Source organism: Lactuca virosa, chromosome 1, assembly GCF_052849685.1.
Source record: "Lactuca virosa cultivar CGN04683 chromosome 1, Lactuca_virosa_CGN04683_v6, whole genome shotgun sequence".
In the NCBI taxonomy this organism is placed as follows: Eukaryota; Viridiplantae; Streptophyta; class Magnoliopsida; order Asterales; family Asteraceae; genus Lactuca; species Lactuca virosa.
This window is the reverse complement of record NC_136426.1, coordinates 319,440,526-319,452,072: the sequence shown is the minus strand read 5'-3', so window position 1 is coordinate 319,452,072 and position 11,547 is coordinate 319,440,526. Positions and strand designations below refer to the sequence as shown.

Sequence of the window (11,547 nt, the reverse complement as noted above, 5' to 3'; positions counted from 1 at the left end):
AATATTCAGATCATACCAAACAACCCGAGGAATGCAACCGACAATTATGAGCATAAAACCGATGGGTTTTGAGCATAACAAACAATCCCTATGTGTGTATGCAACCTTGATTTGTAGAATCTATGTTTTCACTATTGGACATGCAAGTATTGAGCACAAAACAAGAAACCCTAGGACGCAACTATAATTTTCGAAATTAATAATAAACTAGGGTTAGGATACATACCTTGATTGTTATATTGTAATAACAATGAAATCCTTGAAGATCTTGGACTTGATAGCAAGTGTCACAAGTGTAACACCTCTAATGGCTAACAAACACACTTAGCAAGAGGATGAGAGGAGAGAGGAGTAAGATATTACAAAATTTCGGCTATACTTAGGGTTTTGATGGCATGGCCGAAATCAAGAGGGGTTATGGCCCTTTATATAGTTGTTGGTAGCTTACGACCAAAGCTAGGGTTTTGAGGAAGAAACCCTAATTCCTTAGCTTAAGGCCTAAGCAGCCCATGAACCCTCATCCAATAGGCATTGGACGAAAATTCTAGGGCCTCCCTAGAAGTTTTCATCCAACCCTCATTTGGGAGGTCCAAGAGCCCAATTTCACAACTATCAATAAATTGCTAAATAGCCCCTGCACTTTTAATTAATTCCGTTAATCCCAAAATTAATTCCAAATTAATTTCTGATTAAATATTATATAAATAATATGATTTCTAATTGATATATTATTTTCATAATACATTAATAAATTATTTTATATATTAATTTTATATTCCAAATAATAAATTCTTCCTCTTTCTCAATAGGTCATCCTGTCCAGTTGCTAGTATGAAGGCAACCCAAAAGGACTGTGCTACTATCAATTCACGTACATACCAATCATAGTTATGGGCTTAGACACCTAATCCAACATTCTCCCACTTGGATAAGTCTAATAACTATAATTGCAAGTATAACTTCAAAAATTGACTAGCAAATTGTAGCTCTCAAAGCCGTTGTCGAACTCTGACCTAGTCAGTGACGTGTCCTAAGATAAGTGATCATATAATCCTCTGTTCTGCAAGATATCATGTGGACAAATGACATGTAATAGAATCATTCTCATTGTCCAACAATTTGTTTCCCGATTTCTGATTTGTAATGACAAAGAACTACAATTGAACACATCAATTAAGTCCTGACTAAGCCTGGCACATAAGTCAACACCAAATCATTGAGGGGCCCAAGATATTGTTTTTCCCGTTAGGGCAAAGGGAACAGATAAACTTTGACTTATATGCTTGCCCTATTTACTCATCAAATCATGCACGATAATACGTTTTATAACATTAAGTTACTGATGTGTTTACGCATTATCAATGCACAACCAACTTATAAACAACAACTCATATATCTCTGTTTGAAGATTATATGATATTATCGTCTCAGAATTACTCGTGATAAATTCCATGAAGTAATTCACTGAGCGTGGGTTTATCCAATACTTAAATCCCCGTTTCAAAAGTACTCATGAATGTTGCAGCAAACCATTGCTATGTCTAAACCCTTAGACAATCTACAATCCAATTCATGACAACCTTAATTCACTACTTACTTCCAAAGTATGATCGACTGTGAATATTTGAATAATCTAATTATTCGGGAAGTAAAACATACAAAAGTGAAACACAATGATAAACAATTGACAAAAGATAGTAAACGATACTCATAAATAAATCTCCATTATTTAATCATCAAATGTCAATTACATTTATTTGTTACAAGTTTCTAAATATCTATCTAATCACTAAATGTGCTTAACCCTACTCAGACCCTTTGTGAGAGGATCGACATAATTCTCTTCAGATGATACCCTCTTTACGACAAGGTGTCCTTCTTCTACCCTATGTCTGATGAAGTGATATTTTCTGTCGATATGTCTAGATCTGTCATGATCACTTGGTTCCTTTGTTAAGGAAACCACTCCTTCATTATCGCAGAAAATATCCATTGGCTCCTTTATGGCTGGCACAACTCCGAGGTCTCCGATGAAGTTCTTCAACCATATAGCCTCCTTCGATGCTTCGCTTTCTGCAATGTACTCTGATTCACAGGTAGAATCAGCCACCGTATCCTGCTTGCACTACTAGAAAAACAGCCTTTAATGACACACAAGGCGTGTCATAAAAGCCACAGATGACATGCAAATGCGTGTCAAGGAACGCCCTGTCATAAAGGAAGATGACACGCATTTGCGTGTCGTAACCTTACGACGTGCATTTACGACGCGCTCTTACGACACACAATGTGTGTCAAGGAAGGCCCTGTCATAAAGTAGACGACACGCATTTGCATTTAGTAACCTTACAACACACATTTACGACTCGCATTGCATATGATTAATGCCCCTGTCAAGAAAGGTCATGTCATAACTGAATATGACACATTTTTGCGTATTGTAATTTTAAATGTTTAAAAAAAATATTATTTATAGATTTACTAATTTTAAAATTAAATTTGCTTTTAATGTTTCATAATAGAAAATAAAATATCATATACAATAAATACAATCCATTGCATAAAATTTAATGTCATACAAATAATCGTTCTATGGAAAGATAAAACAAATCAATAGAAGTTGTAACAGAAATGTACAAACTAATTAGATACAAGAAATATGAAAAACTTGAAATCCCTGAGATTAATAGTTCTAACAGAAGCTTCACATGAGATACATACAGTTAGACCAGTAAGTAAGGATGTTCCCGAATCCACAATAGCAGCATAAAAACACATCAACAGAACATCACTTCTAGATCAAGTCTCACTTGAATCTTTGGTCGTGTCTAATGCATTGGGGAAGTATTTGCTGAGAGCCCAAACAATTATATAAATCAATGAAAGTAAAACTCAGGACTTTTCTAGTTTTCATAATCCTAACAATAGCAGCATCAACCTGCAATATATTTATAAAAAAATGTGGTTCTAAATTATAATTACAAAAAACTTAAAGCAGTTTCTAAAAAAAATAATTGGACATGATATTGATATCTTGGAATACTCTCTCTGTGGTGCTTGCGTTTTCTTCCACAGTTTCCTTCAATTGGATAGCATTCACCTGTACATGGAATGGAATGGAATAATGAAATAAGCAAGGGAATGGAATGAGTCATTCCATTCCAATTTCATATGAACTTCACATTATATATTTGTATAAAAAATTAATTGATCTCACCTTTATACGATAAAGAGGAGCAGTATATACATCATTAAACTTGAAGGAATCATTGTCATCCACTTCCCTCCCTTTTGGAATATGAGAAAAACATCAACATTATCAGTTGGTAGGATGTGCAAGTTGGTAGGATGTGCAAAAGACATAAATGCCATCGAGTTAAAAGTTAAAACAACTACCTTTTGAAGGACACAGACTTTTCCACAAGCAAGGGACTAGAGAGTCCTCCTCAGTTCTTTGTCCTCAATGCTTGTACCATCCTTAATATCTTGAAAACTAAGCTTTTGTGCATCATTGAACAACATCAAAACAACTGTCTGTAATTATATAAATCCACCATTTATATAATCAGAGAATAAAAAACAAAAAATAAAAAAAGAAGAAAAAACTCAAACCTGAAATAAGGAAACTGCAAGCTCTTTTTTGCCCTTTAGAAATTCTACTTTCAAGACACAGTGACCTAATGAATTCTGCCACATGATCTTTTTCAATGTAAAACGTAATTTAGTGTTGAGTTGAATAAACGTTTTGCTATATTGATTCAATCACCTAATTTGTAAACCCAGCAAAACCCTAATCAGATGATGACCATTCCAAATGATTTTCAATCAGTTTATGAGAATCACATGCCTTCAAAACTTTTCTGAAATCTTTCAGCTTTACAAAATAAAAACCATGCCTCCATCTTTACTCAAGAATCATTGTACGAAAACAATATGAGAGAAAAAGAGTGAAGTATGGTAATAGATTAGTAGGCTTTGAACTTTTTGGATGATGGGTGACACCAATTCCAACCCCCCATGATTATTTAGAATGACAAGTCAGAAAAGCATGTCAAATCCAATGATACTTTTGTAGATGAATACCTCCTTTAATAAGCAGTCCAAGCCTTTGACAGCTGGAACTTCTTTTACTAAAGTAACCTGACACCACAAATACTTTGGTTTAATGAACAGGAACATGTATGGATAAAAATCGCAATTGCAGTAACTTTTGGTGAATGAATATGAAAATTTCTTGAAACAGTCTTACACCACAAAATACTATTGCATCCTTTTCTTGTCAGCATCTTTTTGTAGTCTTCCCATCGACAGATTCATGTGTGGCCTAGATGCATGCAATTAACCGTGAACACACTATTGTTATATAAAACATAAGGAAACCCATACTTCCATCTTGAATACCCCAGGTGGAGAGAAATAATAACCATGCACCAGCTTTGAATCCGTTTTTTCCACATAATACTGTTAAAAACAAAAATAGAGAGCCATGCATATGTCTTTTCACTTGGCTGACAACTATTTTCAGCATGAGAGGACTTGTAGCTTCTCACGAACCATGATGCATGTCCTCTTGTTCTTTTTTGCTTTAAACGAGATGGGCGAAACTACCCCTATCTTTTAATAGAAAGAAATAAGAACTATAATACCCATCTTGTTTGACTTTAGCCACTTGACATTTGCAAAACCTGATTCTCGATAAGGACTACTGAAACATACCATATATGAACTAATAAAGAATAATAACCCACAAAAAACAAATAAAGTTACGTTGCAGTTTTAGAGAGGAAAGATCATACCTCTACTTTCATTCAACGACTATAATCTCATGACCAGACTCATTTTAGGAGACCAAAGCTTTACACTTTTGGCATCTTTGATCAAAAGAGATGTCACATCATCTTCTGACAAAGCTTTTAAAAAAAGCATTACTTGCAAAAATCTTTTAACATGGGAAACTAAACAATAGACGACACCTTTTTTGCTCTAAATGATTTTCAATCAGTTTATGACCATTACAAATGATTTGTTATTAAAAAAGAAAAAGATTTAAAGTTGGAGGTAAAAGTCAGACTGACTATATGAATGGCAATCAAGTCATTTTACTTGGGACTGGGACAGGGACTAAAATTGTTATGAAAATCAAAAGTACAAACTGATTCCTTTAAGAACTTATTGGATGGAATAATCTTTTCGATTGATCTGTCAATTTCATATGTAATTCGATCATATTAAGAAAGGACCAAACATTGATCTCATCTGAAGTAGCAGCAGCAGGGCACGAGTACACGAGTAGCTTCTACTTTCTAAACTCAGGCATGCAATCTGAAATGCCAAAAACAAGCTTTAGTTGGTTTACTATTTTTTATATCATAAAGTAACTAGTTAGATACAGAGAAAAAGGATTATGTGTTTTTTTAATAAGAGTTTTATGTGGTTGTCACATGACAGTTAAACAAACATTCAAGTTTATATTTTCCAAGCCTTGTTTCCACATGCTTGAGTTTTACAGCTGTCGACCACTAGTTGTGAACATATTCCTCTCACGCCCTTGTAAATAATAAACCTGGACTGCAGTATCGTATAACAAACGCACCCATAATGTCTAAATGTGAACTAAATTCCTACCCTTCTTTGTAAGATTTGTGTCACACACTCGGACCCAAACGTGAACTAAATTCCTAGCCTTCTTTGTAAGAAGCAATCTCCTTTTTTTTTACCAAACCCTTTGCCTTTCAATTTCACAATCACACTTCTTTGTGATTTCTTATCAACCTCGGTGATTCATTATGAGTAAATATGTGTGAGTTTATTACTTACTTCGAAAAGAATCTTCATAAACAATCTGTCTTCTTGAGACTTTGAAGATGACTTTAACTCTTTAAGCAATAAGCTCCAATCAGACTTCCAAAAAAACCCAAATTTAATAAGATATTGTATCATAAACATTAAATAAGTTTTAACAAAAGTAGACAAATTAAATGAAAGAAACAAGATTAAAAAGACAAGATTAGTGGTCGATTAAGGATTTACCTTGTTTAACATAGAGAAGATCGAGTCTTGTTAAGCGGGAAGTGAAAGGGATGATTACATGGATTTCGGGTTGGCTCATTTAATTCAATGCCATGGAAGTTAAAAACTGCGGGAAATTTCAGTTCGGCATAGATTTTAGGTTGATCACTGAAAGCGCCTCCACCGAATTCTTGTAACTTTACTGCGTAGTTGAAGAAATCGGAAAGGTCTGTGAGATCGCATTCGCTGATTTTCACTGATACTAACGATTCGCTGCAGTTTTTTGCGATGAGTTCTAGATCTTTGAAATTGAACTTGACCGAATCTATCATGTAGAAGTTTGACGATTCCATGGCTGTGTTACGCAAAGCTAGCTCATGTAACCATTCTTCGTCCTTTTCAACGATTAAGCTCTCTTGTAGATACATAATTCTCAAATTGTTACACCGGTGACCGATTTGGAGCAGTGGCCAGAGAGCACCGAGAGATTTTCTTTGTTGAAAAAATCCCTAGCTAGCTAGAATGGTCCTTACGATTTTGTGGAATTTATTGCTGATATTTTAATGAAAGCGCGTGTTTGAAATAAATATAAAGTAGCATCTCTACAAGACACCCGTTTTAAGACAGATGCCCTCTGTGTTTTTAATATTCTTTTATTGGACACTAATTTTAGGGCACGCACAAATGTGTGTCCTCTATCCTTAAAATTTTGGAAAGTTGACACCATTTTTAGGACACACAAGAAATGTGTATCGTAAATCAGTGTGCGTCATTGTTTGCGTGTCATTAAAAAGTTGTTTTCTAGTAGTGTTGGAACTTTTCCAAGTTACAGCTCCACCATTAAGGGTAAACTGTAACACCCGTCAAAATTAGGTCAATAACAATCACATATGATTATACCAATCATGTAACGTGATTTTGTTAAACTAGTAATGTGATAAACTTACTATGTACTTCATGATAAATTATAATACAAATATGAACTTTCTTTATGATACAACTCAAAGTATACGTCCATACGATTCCAAAAATATAGAGAACGTCTGAATCTGACGTCGCATGAAGAAGTTATGATAAACCGAACACTATAAATCTCTATAATAAGAGGAATTAAAAATAGACTCATAATTAGCTATTAGATTCTAAAAGAGATTTGTAGTACTCGTAAATACCTACGCGAGGATATAAGGAACGTCAAAAACGGAGTTCGTATGTGAAAGTTACGACCTTCCGAAGATTCAGCAGTCAGAAACCCTAAATTTGACTGGACTCACGACTTGAGCCTCTTTTCTCACGATGTGAGGAGTCAAAACGCCACATTTCGAAGCTAGAATGCAGATGACAAGTCTACGGAATAGGCTCACGATGTGAGCATCAATTCTCACGACGTGAGGAGTCAAACAGACACTATTCAAGCCTAGAACGCAAATGGCAAATCTACGGGGTGACCAGCCATGGCTCACGACTTGAGACTATATGGCTCATGGCGTGAGAGGCCAAAAATATTCCTATAAATATCAGGTCCGACCTTGACACTTCCTTACACCATTTCCCTTTCTCCACTCTCCTTTGCTGAAGCCCTCTTGCATCCCGAGCCCCGACGACCTCGTACCGTTGACCGTTTTCTGCTTAGATTACATAAAATCACGCTACTAGGGTGAGTTTCACGGCCCCACTTTCTAATATTTTTGGGGGAAACACATGCTAAATATTGTATATACGTTACTATTATGTCTATATTATAGTATATTAGTATCAACGTAGATAGTTATAATAATCGGGATATAGTTGTTCTAAATATAATATTTTGAATATATACAACTATTATCAACTTGTTAGCATGTTCTTGTACTAATGTAGATCTTGAGTTATACTTAGGATTCTATATATATTTTGTGTGCGATATAGTTCCAGAGTTACACTCGGAAGTTCTATATGTTAATTGATATGTATGTTGTTATTGTTGGTTTTATGTCAAGATAAAACTAGGTATGTTATATGTTGTTATTGTTGGTTTTATGTCAAGATAAAACGAGGTATGTTAGATGGTTTTATGTTAAGACAAAACCTGGTTTTAATTATAATTATACCTGTTGTACTACCTGTTGGAAACTGAAAGTGAACCTCTAGCAATCCTAAGTACTAATTCTGAAGTGTGTATGTTTCGAAGTGGAGAAGTGGTCCGGAATCTGTCCGGACCAGGTATGAAGAAGTGAATACTGAATGCATTCCAGAATGACTCTCATTTCCGGAATGGATGCTGATCCGGAGTGACACTGTTTTGTCTTTTGTGCATTTATTATATTTGTCTTTGTATTGATGTAATGTTTCATAGGACGTAGTCTGAAGTTGTATTTGGACAATCAGAATGTCAGAATCATTTCTTTTGTCCAGTCCTATGTAAGCACTTTAGTTAATTCGCTGTAACCATCACTCCTATTTATAGGAGCATTCAATACAAGTCAACTACAGATCTTTCACTCACTTTTGGCATTTTTCTCTAAGTTTATTCAAAACATTCTTCTTGTTCTTCATTTATTAACCTTACCTTGATCAGTTATTCTTGTTGTTCATTTATTGACTTGATCATTTGTTGAATATATTATTTAAGACCTGATTGGTCTTTCCAGGCTTGACTTGAACACTTATTAGCAACCAGACATTGATCTTAAGCATTCACTCAAGATTTGAGTTTTCAAACCTTGTTCCTTTGCATCGATCTTGTTCTCACAATTGGTATCAGAGCTTGAGTGGTTGTCCTTTGAATCCATAAGATCAGATTATAGTTGGTTTGAAATTACCTTGGTATCTCAACCATTTCTGTGATAAGGATAAAAGTTCTTCTATATACCACTTTAGCTTGAAGATAAATTACCTTGGTATCTCAACCCTACACGTGCCCCATTACTAGTTGTGGAAGAATATGATCATTGGAAAGTTAGAATGGAAAGCGTTTTACTGGACAAAGATAAAGGTGAACAAATCTGGAGATCCGTCAAAGAAGGTCCTCATGTTCCTGTAAGAACAGTTGTAAGAGATGTTGCTGCTCAGCTCATGCGAGAAGATGAAGCTCGCCCAGCTCCTCTAACTGCAGATGATATCGAGAAGCTGCATGTTGATCAAGTTGCTTTCTCAGAAATGGTGTTTGGTGTTCCTCCTTCACTCTTTGAGCACATTAAGCTATGCAAATCAGCCAAAGAGATTTGGGACACTCTTCATGACCTGATTGAAGGTTCGGAAAATATGAAAGACAAGCGTCTCACCTCAGTTGTCAACGACTTCGACACCTTCACTACCACTCCTGGTGAATCAATGGCCTCTGCTTCTAATCGTTACCGAATAGTGGTCAACAATATGACTGCTCATGGGATTGTCCGAACTCCTTTGGAGTACAATGTCAAATTCATAAACAGTCTTGGAAAAGGATGGGGAAATGTAAAATCTTGTCTTCAAAGCAATGGTTCCTTGAAAAAGTTGAAACTCTATCAACTTTTTGATGAACTTCAAGAACATGAGTCCAATGTTGCTCAAACCATAAGGGAACTCTCCGGAGGTCCTATTGCCCTTGTCAGTTCTTTCGAATCAACCATTCCGAACTCATCTACTTCGGATCCTTTCAAACCCATTGTTCCATTGGTTCAATCATCCGCACCCATTTTACCCACACAAATCTATCCTGCTGATGATTCTGAAGCCATGGACTCTGAACTCCGTTTCCAACAGGAGTTCGCCCTACTCTCAATGAAGTACAAACGTCCTTTCAATCCTTCTTACAAACCATACCAAAAACAATTCCATACTCCTCATCAGAACAATCCTCAAACATATTCAGCTCCGGAACCTAAACCAACTTCCGAAAACCCTCCCACATACAAACCTAACATCATTAAACCAAACTCTGCTCCGGAACCCTCTCAGAGTTCCAAATCGGACAAACCAAAAATATGTGTCATAAGTGTGAACATGCAAACCATTTTGCCAAAGATTGCCTGGCTGATGCTCCACAAAAACCAAAAGTCAAGTATTCTGCCTACTATGTCCGAAGAGCACAAGAGATGGCTGAAAGTGAAAAAGCCTTTGTTACAACGGTTTCAAGAGATGTTGAAGGATATTGGTCATCCGGGGATGATGATGACATGGTAACTGGCAAGACAAACGGTTGAATGTGATGAAGGGTATTGGTCTTCTGGGTCAGAAGATGAAGATGATGTTGCTGAACCTCACTACTGCTACATGGCCACCAATGATCCACCCGGTCGAAGCATCGTTCAGCAGGTAAAATCTATGATCTCTGACAATAATTTTGATTTGTCTCTTTGTGAACCTTATCTGACCTAAATCCAAACAGATATGAACACCATCTATAAAGCCTATGAGTCCGCCATAGAAGCCAGTGAGAAGAAGGATTGTGAACTAAGTCGTCTTAGGTTACGTTTTGAGGATAAAAAATTGAAAATCGAGTCTTTAGAGTATGAGCTTGTAATGTCAAACGATGAATGTATCATTTGGAAATATAAATGTGAAATCAGCTATTCTGAACGAAATGTTTTAATTGCTGATAACAAACGTCTCAATGCAAAGATAGATGCTTTGCATAACTCTGTAGACATGCTTGAAGCAGACATTCAAATGACTCATAATGTTCGTCATCCATGGTATAAAGCACCTAGTCTCGGAAGCGAGTTTCCGAAACCAATTATTAGTCCCTTGAAGGAATTGCAAAATTTGACATTTATGGGAGAGGTTCCGAACATCAAACATTTGGACACCCCTGTCTCTCCCTTGTCTCCACTTCCTGAGACTGCAGACCATTTTGAGTCCCTAATTCCTGAGTTCAAACCAATAGTTGTCAAGTGTCCCGATTCCACGCCTCTTCCGCCTCTGATAAACCTGGACCTGAATCGGACCACGAAATTTCATTATAGTCTTCCAAATTGCGTAGATTATGTTCCTACAAGTAATCAGACAAACAACTGTGTAGTTGAAGAAATTGCTTCCCTGACAACTGAAACTGATACCTCTGAGTTTGTATGGGCATCCTTAGATGATAAAGTTGAAGTCTCAAGCTGTGTGTCCTCTGATTCTTGCGAATCGGATTCCTTAGTCATCTCAAAAGATAAATTGGTTCCCATTATTCCTGAGTTTAGGAATCCATCCGAAGGACAAACCTCAAAATCCTCGTCTCATCCTAAGAGAAAACCAATGTTGAATAGGAAGGAAATTGTAGATCCCAAAGTAGAAGCTCGAAATGCACATAAAAAGGAAGTTAAGACCAGACAAAATTCCAGGTTCCTTGCAAACTCCAAACCAAGTTCATCCCAAAATTCTCATGCATCAACTCATAGTCAAAACTCCTTTGTTCCCACTAAGATCCTTAGAAGACCTTCCGAACCTCTTGGTCGTGTAGAACCTAAGAAAGTCATCAGCTCTACTCAGTCTCAAGCTCATGTAACTGCCAAGACCATCTGAAATACTTCACCAAAACTTCGGACTGTTTCATCTGTCTTTATTGCAAAATCTGATGGCACAATTTTTAAA

General features: G+C 36.2%; 1 long non-coding RNA gene across 2 annotated transcripts; it reads right to left on the bottom strand.

Moving 5' to 3' along the window:
- Positions 1-2,907: 2,907 nt before the first annotated feature.
- Positions 2,908-4,032, bottom strand: LOC145110182 (uncharacterized). 2 transcript variants are annotated; one of them, XR_013709573.1, is made up of 4 exons: positions 3,613-4,032; positions 3,397-3,534; positions 3,218-3,288; positions 2,908-3,100 (listed from the first exon to the last, which is right to left on the bottom strand). It is a non-coding gene; the product is annotated as an uncharacterized LOC145110182 (long non-coding RNA). The 2 variants fall into 2 exon arrangements; XR_013709567.1 differs by lacking the exon at positions 3,613-4,032 and having other exon boundaries at positions 3,397-3,575.
- Between the last annotated feature and the right edge of the window lie 7,515 nt (positions 4,033-11,547).